General features: G+C 33.1%; 1 long non-coding RNA gene across 6 annotated transcripts; it reads left to right on the forward strand.

The window, feature by feature from the left end:
* The first annotated feature begins 485 nt into the window (after positions 1-485).
* LOC103503176 (uncharacterized) lies at positions 486-5,272 on the forward strand. Of its 6 annotated transcripts, XR_007820250.1 has the most exons (11): positions 486-758; positions 836-907; positions 984-1,107; positions 1,189-1,263; positions 1,392-1,422; positions 1,635-1,710; positions 1,987-2,078; positions 2,288-2,343; positions 3,783-3,845; positions 4,112-4,191; positions 5,068-5,272. It is a non-coding gene; the product is annotated as an uncharacterized LOC103503176 (long non-coding RNA). The 6 variants fall into 6 exon arrangements; XR_007820246.1 differs by having other exon boundaries at positions 848-907; positions 1,635-2,078; XR_007820251.1 differs by having other exon boundaries at positions 856-907; positions 1,635-2,078.
* The last annotated feature ends 7,085 nt before the right edge of the window (positions 5,273-12,357 follow it).

The following is a 12,357-nucleotide window of genomic DNA, read 5'->3' on the forward strand; positions in this document are numbered from 1 at the left end:
AACTTGTCTCATCATTTGTTGTCACGCCCTGCTCTAGTTCACTCTATGCGATGGAATGGGAATGAGACCACCTAGACATTCTAGGTGAGATTCTCCATGAAGTAACGCATCGAACGCCTATTAAGCAGAATTAAAAGGTAATCACAAGGAAATTTTACGCAAAATGTGGATGGATGAATTGTAGAAATTTCATTGATACTACGAATACAACCACATTTAGTACGTTCACTACAAGAAAAGGTATCTACTATGACAGTTCATTGCATCCAAAATTAAAAGGAGGAAAGAAAAAATTGTCATAAAAGGTCAAAATGCGCGTTTTTGGCGTGAAAAGGCGGAATTTTTCGGATTTGAAAAATTTATGACAATTTTTAACTGTCATAAATCTATGACAAATTTTAACTGTCATTGAATATAAATAATAAAATAATTTAATTGTTAATTATATATTTTTTTATCTCCTTTCTCTCTTCATCTCCACGAAAGGCTCCAAAAACTCTTTCCTTCTTCAATCGACGACGGCTGGGCAATCTTAAAAATCCTAACCCCAATCTTCCCCATGCCCACAGCGGTGTCCACTCTTATTCTCTCATCGACGGCTCCCTCACCATCTTCTTCCTCTTCTTCTTCCTCCGCTAGGGCACAACAGCACTGCAGCATCCCAAATTTTGTGCTCCTTCCTCTTCTCCCTATGAACCTCTCTCCCTTGTCAATTCAAGCTCTACCTCGCTGGTTCTCATACTCACGGTATTGTATCTGTAAGTTTTTTTAAACCCTTTGAACTTCTTGTCGACTTCTTATGTTGGTTTTTGGGTTCTTCTTGAACTGTAAACAGTGTTATTCGTAGAACTGCAGATGCCATTACAAATCTTGCGCATGAGAACATTTTCATCAAAACGCGAGTTAGGTATGTTTAGTTGATTCACTTTTAAGTTTTATAAGTTTCATTGAAGCCTGTTCTCAATGAGGATTTAAATATTTAGGATGGAAGGTGGGAATATTCCTCCGCTTGTTGAGTTGCTTGAATTTTACTGACACCAAGGTTGAAAGACTACTGCTGGGGCATTATGAACATTGGCCTTTAAGAATGATGAGAATAAAAACCAGGTAATTGGCATTTTACTTCAAATTGGATGTTTAACTTTAGGTTTAACATGTAAATCATTTGTTATCTTCGCTAACTGGCAGATTGTTGAGTGCAATGCTCTCCCCACACTGATTTTGATGCTTCATTCTGAGGATGTTGCTATACATTATGAAGCAGTAAGATTTTCTCAAGTCACAAACTGGAATATTTAGTACTTTTTAATGGAGCGATATTTGGTTTGCATTCTATAAAATATGAATTGTGCACTCATCCCCCAATATAAAGAGAGAAGTTCTTATCGCAGGAGCTTTGCAACCTGTTATTGAATTACTCAGGTATGCCAATCTTCAGAACTTTTGTTTGTTACTGCTTCACTACTTGTAATTTCAGGAATCTTGTTTTGTATATTACTGCTTCAACCCATATCTCATGCCCATCATCTCAATTTTCCTCTAGTCTATCGTAGCTCTGTCAATCATAACTAGTTATGCTGTGAAGACAAAGTTGATCTCCAGTAGTCTAAATCATGTTTACTCTTTTGTGTTAGTTCTTGTTGCTCTGAGAGGCAAAGGGAGGCAACATTATTACTTGGACAATTTGCGGCAACTGATTTGGATTGTAAGGTGAATAAACTTGATGATTTATTATTTTATAGCAACAATTTTGAAATGGAGAGTTGAGAATCTGTATACCTATTAAATTTGATTTATTGGAAAACAGAAGGGTAAATTATTCACTTTATAAGAGTGTTGTTGTGTGTATATACCATTACTTCATTAAATATTTGTTTTATTACAAAGAATGTCTTTCACCCTTCAATTTTTATTTCTCATCCTCCTCCTTTTACTTGATTTTCTTACTGAATGAATAAAAAATTTGCATATTAATATTGTACAAAGAGGTGTTGTTTGACCCTTAATTGAGCTGCTTTAGTCACCTGATGTACAACTTCGAGAAATGTCAGCTTTTGCATTGGGGAGGTTTGGCACAGGTACTATATTCTATATTCTTTATCTTTTGTTTAGAATGGCATTTAGTGTGCTTTCCGAGTTTATTACTTAAACTTTTTATTCTTTTTGGTTGAGTAGCCTTTCATTTACCCAATAATAAATACTATAATTCTTTATAAAGATGTTTTGGAAATATGATAAAACCATTATAAGAGCCTTTTTCACTTGTGTATATTGTTTGCTATTTTAGAAGGCGAGGGATGGATGGTTGGGTGTCTCTCAGAGGTGTGCTACTGAGTATAACAGGTATTTCTGCTATCATCTAAACTGCATTAAGAAATTAAACTATTTTGATAGCTACGTGAGCAACCGTCCCACGTGTTCTCTCTTATTTTTTTGATAACTATATGTGAGCGGATCCACTAATTCTTAAAGTATGTTTGTAAGCTTTCACCTAACCTCATTTCCACTAATTTCTAAAGAGGAGTTCAAGTATTGATTACTCAAATAGAAGATGCCCAGATTCTTGTTGCAGATTTGGGTATCATAGACTTTAGTAGTCACTAATATAATCACGTCATTTCTCTGACCTACTAGATCTCTAGTACTCAAAACCATATTTTTGGTGTTAAGTTTGCATAAGAGTCATCTATTTTTTTTATATTCTTATATTAATTTTTCTTTGAGTTCTGATTCAAGTTGTGTAATATAATGAAGTTGTTTGAGTCGGTACTTTTGAGAGTATTGTCTACTTTGCATCACCCTAGCAAACAAAAACAATTAACCCATGAGTAAAATGAAAAAAAAACCATGAATATATGTACGACGACGTACGTGCATGGATAAAAAGCAATTTAAGCAATTTCAAACGAGTTTTTGATTGGAAAATGGTTAGGTGTATCTCCATCGGATTTGTCCTTCTTGTTGAGTTAAAATGCATGGTTTGTCCTTCTACCACCCTATTATTAACTTTGTCTAGTTCATTAATGAATTTGTCTTCCAATTGTATAATTTTGTAGTCACAATTTTGTTCTTTTTGTAATAACATATTTTCTTTCACATTTGTCTATAACTTCAACAATAAAACAAGAGTCGTTTATAGAAATGGTTACCTCATATACATTCCATGATATTCATATGTTTCTATTTTTTTATTTTGAGATGGAAAGTATAATATGTACCCATGTTGACACTCTTATCTTGTACACTGTCTACTTCTGCAAACAAATTCTTTTATTATGTAATCGTTTCTTATGTGATCCAACTTTCTTTTATTAAGAAGTGTGAGATTGAAGTCTACCTGAGTTTTTAACTTGTGAAAGAAGTATCTTATGTTTTAGATTTGCTTGGTGCATATGTTTTGACCTATTATTTCCTCTTGAATTGTTTGTCTACCCAACAAGTTCCAGGTATACTTTTTTTCTTAATATTTGGTATCACTGATTATATGTTGAAAGATGGTGGGAGATTATTCTTCTGAAAGTAGCTCCCCTTCTTTACAATAATGGAGGCCCTGCAATAATGGTCTAGGCATGTAAAATTATTATTTTTAGCACATCTTCTATAGTTAAGGTATGTGATTTGGACTTATTCTTTGTGCATTATTTGTCAAGAACTTTTTAAGGTTCCTACACTACTGAAAACATTTTGGTTTTAAATGCCTTTAGGGTAATCTCTTTGTCCACTTTTCACTCTTCATGGGTCGAAAGTATAGCTTCCCTTCTTTACATTATGTATTTTTTTAGGTGTCCTTTGGCACCGAAAGATTATCACGATCGGACTTGGAGTTAAATTTGTAGAGACAATGTGTAAGCTTCCATCACTCTTGTATTCTTTAATTGTATGTAACATTCTAAAATGGTTTGATATGTAACTATGTTCATATAATCATGTTATGTTTAGGTTCAAATTGGTTTTTAGTCAAGGAAGAAGTACTAACCTTTTCGATATCTTTTGGAAAATGCAGTTTTTGAAGTTCATCAAATTATATACTTGCATATGTTGTTGATTAAAATCTCCACTGATTTAGTATCTGTAACTTGAATACACTTTTTGCTAAGATGAGACGCTCTAGTTTACTTGCCAGGCGCTAAAAGTTGTTCTCAACCTTCTACTTCAAATCCCAGCACTTCATAATCCATTTTCATTCAAAAGGTTGGTTTTCTCTCCTTTTGTACTTTGTGCTAGTGCATCATTCGATCAATTTTTTTACTTTTAGCCATTGATATGCTTGTAGGTGTTTTGGCTTTGAGTTTTGTTAAGTATGTGGGCTGAATTTGGTGTTTGTGATTATGTGTTCTTGAACTGTGTATGTAATTTAGGTAAGTTTGCGGGCTGAATTTGGTGTTTGCGCTTATGTGTTGTTGAAGTGTGTATGTAATTTAGCTAAGTATGTTGTTGATCATGAAGTGTTGTTGAAGTGTGTATGTAATTTAGCTTAGTTTGTGGGCCGAATTTAGCTAAGCTTAGAAGTTATTATTCTTCAAGTGTGTATGTAATTTAGCTAAGTATGTGCTCTATGTTGTTGAAGTGTGTTGTTGATGTGTGTTGTTGATAAAAAAATGTTGTTGAAGTGTGTTATTGAATTTGAAGTGTTCTTGAAAAGTGTTGATAAAAAAATGTTGTTGAAGTGTGTATGTAATTTAGCTAAGTATGTGCTCTATGTTGATGTGTGTTGTTGATCATGAAGTGTTGTTGAAGTGTGTTGATAAAAAAATGTTGTTGAAGTGTGTTGTTGATCATGAAGTGTTATTGAAAAGTGTTGTTGATAAAAAAGTGTTGTTCAAGTGTGTTATTGATTATGAAGTGTTAAAGTGTTTTGTTGATCATGAAGTGTTGTTCAAGTGTGTATATAATTTAGCTTAGTTTTGGGGATGAATTTAGTTAAGCTTAGAAGTTATTATTCTTGAAGTGTGTATGTGCTCTATGTTGTTGAAGTGTGTTGTTCATCATGAAGTGAATGTGATGTGTTTACGTGGGTGAATGTGTTGTCTTGTTCAATCATTTTTTTTCCTTTTCTTATCTTATTAGGTTTTGCCACAATCCATTGGAGCAATGAAGCCATATGTACGCCAATTCATTGATGTATAGACTTTTTTATAGGTTTGGTAGGAATTTTTTTTGTTCAAATGTAGTTATTTAAATAGTTTGTTCATACCAAAATACATTTGTACCAACAATTAAAGCAATATTACAAAGTGTGTTTCTTTCTATTAAAGCGTTCACCGTTTTTCTATATGTGATTGTATTGGTCTGTAATGGTATGTGTAATGGCAGGGCGACAAGAAATACAGGATTCAATAAGAAAGAGGGCTGTTGAAAACAGTGACTAAAAACACAAATACGACATTTAAATTGAAAAATAAAGTTGTCATTGAAAAAGTTTTATTGACATTTAATTAAAGTCATGGTAAGTTAAATAATGAATGTTAAAGTGTCATAAATCATAAATAATGACATTTAATATCAGTCATATAATATTAACAATGACAATTATCCTCCGTCATAAAATGTAAATTATGACAGTTATCCTTCATCATAAAATATAAACAATGATAGTTATTAACTATCATCGAAAATAAATAATGACAGTTACAACCTGTCATAAAATGTAAACTGTGATAGTTATTAACTATCATCGTAACTAAATAATGACAGTTATAATCTATCATAAAATATTTCATTCGTGACATTTATTATATGTCATGAAAACCGCATTTCGTGACAGTTTTTTACAACTGTCATAAGATACTTTTCATGACTCCCACATCAATGACTGCAAAAAACTGTCATGAAAACCTTTAATGACAACATTTAACTGTCATTATAGGCCATTTTTCTACTAGTGGTTTTTCAACATTCATCACAAAACTACAAATCATGACCCAAAAAACACTTGTATTTCTCACGCCTAGGTACTACATGTTATGCAAGTTGACAGTGGCCACTACCAAAATGATGTGGTTAAGGAAACACGGTAGGCATCAAGGCTGCAAGTCCAACACTGGATGTCCTTCGCTATCTTGGGGGGGGGGAGGGGGGGGAGGGGAGGGAGAATAAAATAAAGCATTTGAAAGGTTAGACGAAAACGTCTAATGATTGGGATCTTTTATCAATTGCCTTAATAATTCAAGTTTGCCTTAACGCTTCAAATCCATTTTGTCAAATCATATGGTATAAATAATATACAGTATCATCAATAAAACATTGAGTTTAAATCAAACCAAATCTCATTTTCTAGGTGATTCACAATATAATATCATCGACCATTTCTATAAATCATTTTGAAATTATCTCCTTGTTAAAATCTTTCATCATAACTCATGGAGATCATTTCTTTTCAATTCTTTTATCGTAATTCATATCGCATAGCTTGTTTATAATGTATGACATAATCATCTCACGTAATCATTTTGTATGTTTAATTACATCTTTGTACTCTTTCCTCAACTCAAGCGTTTAGCACACTCTTTTGCCACGTTGCAACTATGTGGAGTAATCTCAACGCATTTAGCAAGTTCCATCAATTCCATTACATATAAAATGTTTTCCAATGCCAGATCTCATAGTAAGAAAAGGGCATCCCATACCAGATCACACTGCAAGTATGAGGTATCCTATTCAAGACCATACAGCATGAATAGGACATTGTATTCTAGATTACACAGCAAAAATAGAGCATATTATCTTATATCACACAACAAGGATAAGGCATCCCTTACCAGATCACACATCAAGTATAAGGTATTTTTATTGCATAGGGTACACAAATCATCTTATTTCAAACTTTATCAAATCTCATGCATTCTCCAGAATACATCATTTCAATTCATAATAAGTTCAATTCTTAAAATGCATATGACTTATAAATGAATTGGAAAGCGTAAGAGAAATCATATAGTTCATGGTTTCAATAGAAATACATTTAAGGTTTCAAACACATTTTAGGAATCCTTTTCATTTTGGAAACATTTTTATAAGAAGAAGAACAACTCACAGTCACAATCAACTAGCTCTTCTACCTAGCCTCCTCGGTTAAGAGTTTCCTTACACTTCTTTATCATCCTCACAGAGATCAAGCTCGTTTTGAATCTTTGGAAGTCTTAGATATTTCCTTAGTTCTTTCCTAAGAAACCTCAGGGTAAAAGCAACTTCAAAATGGCCAAAATTTCTCTATTTATAGGTCTCTCTGGTGAATTTTTCCATGTCAAAATGATTATCTTTGCCGACAGCGAGAAGTGATCCAATCTCAAAATGCCACAGTATATGCTCATTTCTTATCCTAAATTTGGATTGGGCAGAAAGGTCACATCAATTGTTGGCTTTCTGACACAAGACTCATATCACTGCTTCTTCGTGAGAAAGCTCAAATTGCCTAATTGTTTGCCGTGTAACCCCTTCGCATAGAGACCATCCATCGCATAACCCTTTTACGAATAGCAAATTACTTTCATGAGTTTTTTCGCATTGTGTTTTTATCACAGGACCTTTATTGCATCGGTAGCACGCGATCAGAGCCTCACATTTGTTCCACCTTTTGTTCCCTCTTTAGTCCTAAAAATTCCTCGTACACCACCTACCAAAGGGAAAAAGGTGATTACTACTAAGGCTAGACGGCGCAAACTTTCTCCAAATGTTCCAATTTTTCTAATTAATGGAGTCTCTTTCCATTCAGAAGATAGTGTGCATAAGTGGAAGTACGTGATTCAACATTGAGTTGCTAATGAGTTAAAGATTTTTTACAAGCATCACTCATGCACTATTACTGAGGCTGGTCTTTTGCGCACTGTTATTGAGGTTGGTCCATTTTACCCTTATCTAATTAGGGAATTACTTATGAACTAATTACCTACTAATTTTAATAATTCAAGTGCTAATGAGTACCAAAAAGTTCATGGGCGTGATCATTGCTTCACCATCTCTCGTAGTCTTATTAATAATTTTCTGGATGTTTCCTTACCAGATGACTATTTTCATGTGCCTCCTTCTCCTGACAATTGGTTGTAGAGTTGTTTGGTGGGACTATGCATTCTTGGCCCTTTGATGGTCAATTGTCGGTTGTTTCCTTAAGTGTGAAATATGTCATTCTGCATAAGATTTCTATTACTAACTAGTATCCTTCCACTCATGCTTCTACAATTTCTACTGCTCTTGCAAACTTGATTTATTTAGTTGGAATTAGATCTACAATTGACGCTAGTGATTTTGTCTATAAGCATGTTTTATGCCATGTTGATACGTTCGGCATCAACATCCCAATATGTTTTCCTTGGTTGCTAAGTGAAATTATGTTGTCTCAATACTCCTCTATTCTTACGGCATTAGATTCTGTTGGCCTTAATCCTAAAACTATGGCTTTAAGCTACAGACTATTTCAGGGATCTCAAGTTCCTGATTTGTCTTCCAGTTTTCGTCTTTCACGAGGTAGTTCTCAGACCTTTTCTTCTAATGTGTGGATGTCTACTGATGGTATGATATTTTATTTACTGAGTTGACATTTTGAGTTATTGGGTCTTTTTTCTGATGAACCTCGGAATCTTAGTGTCTCCATCAGGCATTATGTGGTGTAATACATAGTTTAACGGATCGTCTTTCTGTTGTAGATTTTCTGTTGCATGATCTTCAGGCATTGGTCTCTTCCTCTCGTGTTGGTTCTTTTGATCCTCATCCTCTTACTCGTAGCTTTATTTTTCCAACAAGCAAGGGGAGTAGTTTTTGGATCTTAGTGGAGGTTGTTTATGTGGATTTTGGATTATGTTGACTCTTCTGTTAATGGTTGTAGTTTTGTTCTCTATTTTTTAATGAATTAGTTGCTTGGATATATAATTGTTTTCTTTAAATGGTGTTGGCTGGATGTTTTCTATCAGGGTTGTGTTCAATTCTCATTTTCTACCTGGTTGGTTCTTCTTGTTATTTTATCTCTATAAGCTACAGAGTGCGCTGGTTCAGTGGCTTGTTTGTTGTCTGTTGGTGGTTTCTGGTGTGCTTGCTTAGACAAATAAAGGAAGCTGGTTCAGATGGGAGGTTTTTTAGAATTATGGTCCCTCTTCCTCTTATTTATTTAATTATTTATCTATTCTAGTTTGGGATATTTCCACTTTGGTTGGTTATTGGGATTTGGTCCTATTTTTTTTATTTCTGTTGGGCTGCTGTTTGTTTGGCTTTTATTTTGTCCAGGGTTGCCCATGGTGGATATTGAGATTGAGTATTTTCTAAAGCTGATTATCGTCAATTCTACACTATGTATGTGTGAAGAGATTCTTAGTTAAGAGAGATCAAAGACGATCAAGTAAAGCTTGATAGACTTATTGCATGGTGACTTCTGATTAAGGGGAAGTATTTCTCTCGTTGTTATTATGGCGTGTGATTATGAGTGATCATTGTTCTGATATATATATATCAGTATATCAGTATCACTATGTACAACATGTTGAGTATATGTGATGATGTTTGTATTGTGGATCACTACTCTATAATCATGAATTATATCACAAAGCAATATATGATTTCTTACCATTGGTCAAGGATGCCCTAGATGTAGATGTCCTGTCATTGAATTGGGTTACCAATGTCTAGTGAAATGATTGTTATCATTACTATTTATTTCCTCAATTGTTCCCTCAGTTATTAACTCGGGTGTTAACTTAAGACATCAAGTTAAAGTTTTCATTTTTTTTTTGGTATCATAGCAGTTGCGAAGTCTGTTTATGATATGGAAATTGTTCACGAAGGAAGTTCAACTACAAGACCCCCTGTTCTGGTTGACTCTAACTACGCCTACTAGAAAGCAAGGATGATAGCATTTTTAAAATCTATTGACAACAAGACATGGAAAGTTGTAGTAACTGGGCGATTAAGATGAACAATTTTCTCCAAACTATGACATCAACGCAGGTTAATGTAGGAGGGAATCAAGTTCAAGCGGCCAAGAGGCTAGAGGATATTGAATGTGTAGGATGTGATGGTCCACATGACACGAACACATGCTCACAAAATAATGAGTCTATAGCTTATGTGAAGTCTGACCCTTTCTCAAACACTTACAATCCATGACGGAAAAATCACCCTAGCTTTGGGTGGGTAGGAAATGTTCAATAATAAAACAGACAAGATAACCAATATAGTGGACGCAGAGAGACATCTGGATATCACCAAAATCACCATAACTCTATACCACATAACCCTCCTCCACGACATCAGAATATCGTATCCTCTTCAAATTCTTTTATGGAGGGTCTTCTGAAAGAGTACATGCATAAGAATGATGTCAAGAACACATGCATAAAAATTATGTCCTTTTGTCCTTTTAAAGAGCCAAACCGCCACTATTCGAAATCTAGAAGTTCAAGTGGGAAAAATCGCAGCGACTCTGACTTACCCAAGAAACTCTTTTCGCTTACACTTGGACAAGAGAGAGGAAAAGTGGTACACAACACGATATAGCATTAGAATTAAGCAACAAAATAAATTAAGGTATGCCATTTTTATCAAATGAACTATAACATTAAATCCATGAAAGAACTAAACACGAATGACATACAAACAAGCAACTTAATAATCAACATATTTGTAATTATTTTTATTGAAAATTTGTAATAAATTATTTTTAATAGTGGGTAAGAAAGTTAAAGTATTTTGGGTTAGTTTTTAATATTATTTTAATAATAAAAAATAAATAAACTTTTTTAAAAAATAATGTGTCCTCGTCATATCGTGTCCTACAATTTTAAAAATCGATGTGTCGTCATGTCGTATCGTGTATCTATATTCATGTATGTGTTCCTTAGGGAGAACTCATAACAAATAGTGAAGAATATATAACAGTTAGGCAACATGAGCTCAACTCATCTGGCATTTATATATATCCGAGGACAAGAGGTCTCCAGTTCAAACCTCCACTCCTTAGTTGTATTACAATATCATTTCAACATACATACATACATACATACATACATACGTACGTACGTACGTAGTGATTCCTCTTATGGACGATTGTGTTGATATTAACCACTTTATTTTAGGAGTCTCATGGCATCAACTCTCCTGCTACAATTAACCACTTTAGCATAGATCAAGCCCAATTTAGATGGCTTGATTATCCAATTTAGATATCTTATTATTAACACACCAAAAAACTTTCACAAAACTCTCCATGGCAATCTCTTATTAACGTGTAACTAATTTTTTTTTCCAAATCAAATGTTTATTTTTTTTTCCAAATATCAAATAAAATTTGCTCCTTTTCTTTTCAAGTAATTATTTTATATATTTCTTTCAATTAACTATCTCTTTTTTCTATCTTTACCTTTTGATTCTTTAATGCTTTTTTAATTAATATGGTTGTAAAAGAATTTTCCGAAAATACTCCTTCAATGGTTGCAAAACCAAAATTTTGCATATTTTTTATCATAGCTGTTCTTTTTTTTTTTAATATCTCTCAACAAGGATTAACCGTCAATCAATCAAAATTTGCAATGAAATGTTTCTTGTGATTAGTGTGTTTTGTTGGAATAAATGGTTATTGTTTGTGTTTTTTTATGAATGGATGCATCATGGGTGAATGCATCACTTCATGAGAACTAATATCTATATTATAGAAAATGACATGATTTTTCGAATGACCACGAATAAGTCTATAAATAAAGTCATTTTTTATTTTGTTGATGATGAGATCATTGTCTATGATCTCTTGTTTTTTTCAAAAAGAATTCTCTCCATCCACAATCTTGAAGTTCGCTAGATCCACAGAGTTTTGTTCGATGATCTTTTAGACGAGGTGCTACTCTTAGAAGAAAGTTGATATGATCTATCCTAGGAGACAATTACTCTCAAAAATCAAGCATTAGGTTGAGTAAATTTGTCTTAAGGAGACAACGTGAACTCGTTGAGCTCAAATCCATAATATATATATATATATATATATATGAGTTTTTGTTTGTTGTGATATAATATTGATAACATGTTTTAATCTCAGAAGAATAGGACAATAGTTTATTTGAAGTATTTAGATCACATTCGAGTTTTTTTTAGCTCATTTTAATGAGTTTGAATTGGTTTTTAGGAGTTTCAATTAAATTTTATTTTCTTTGAATAAAATATATTTTAAATACCAATAAACCTAGGTTGTTATGATTTTAAAAAATAGGTATTTTTTTAAATAAATTAATTGTAGATACTACTTGGATACTTTTGCCATGGTCGTTTAAAAAATATAATAAAACCACAAAATAATTAGAACAATTTCGAAAACAGAAAATGTCCACAAGACCAAAATGAAAAATACTAAAAATGTCCTGTAATTAATTGGCACCCAACAGACAT

The sequence above is a fragment of the Cucumis melo genome, chromosome 4 (assembly GCF_025177605.1).
Source record: "Cucumis melo cultivar AY chromosome 4, USDA_Cmelo_AY_1.0, whole genome shotgun sequence".
NCBI classification, from domain to species: Eukaryota; Viridiplantae; Streptophyta; class Magnoliopsida; order Cucurbitales; family Cucurbitaceae; genus Cucumis; species Cucumis melo.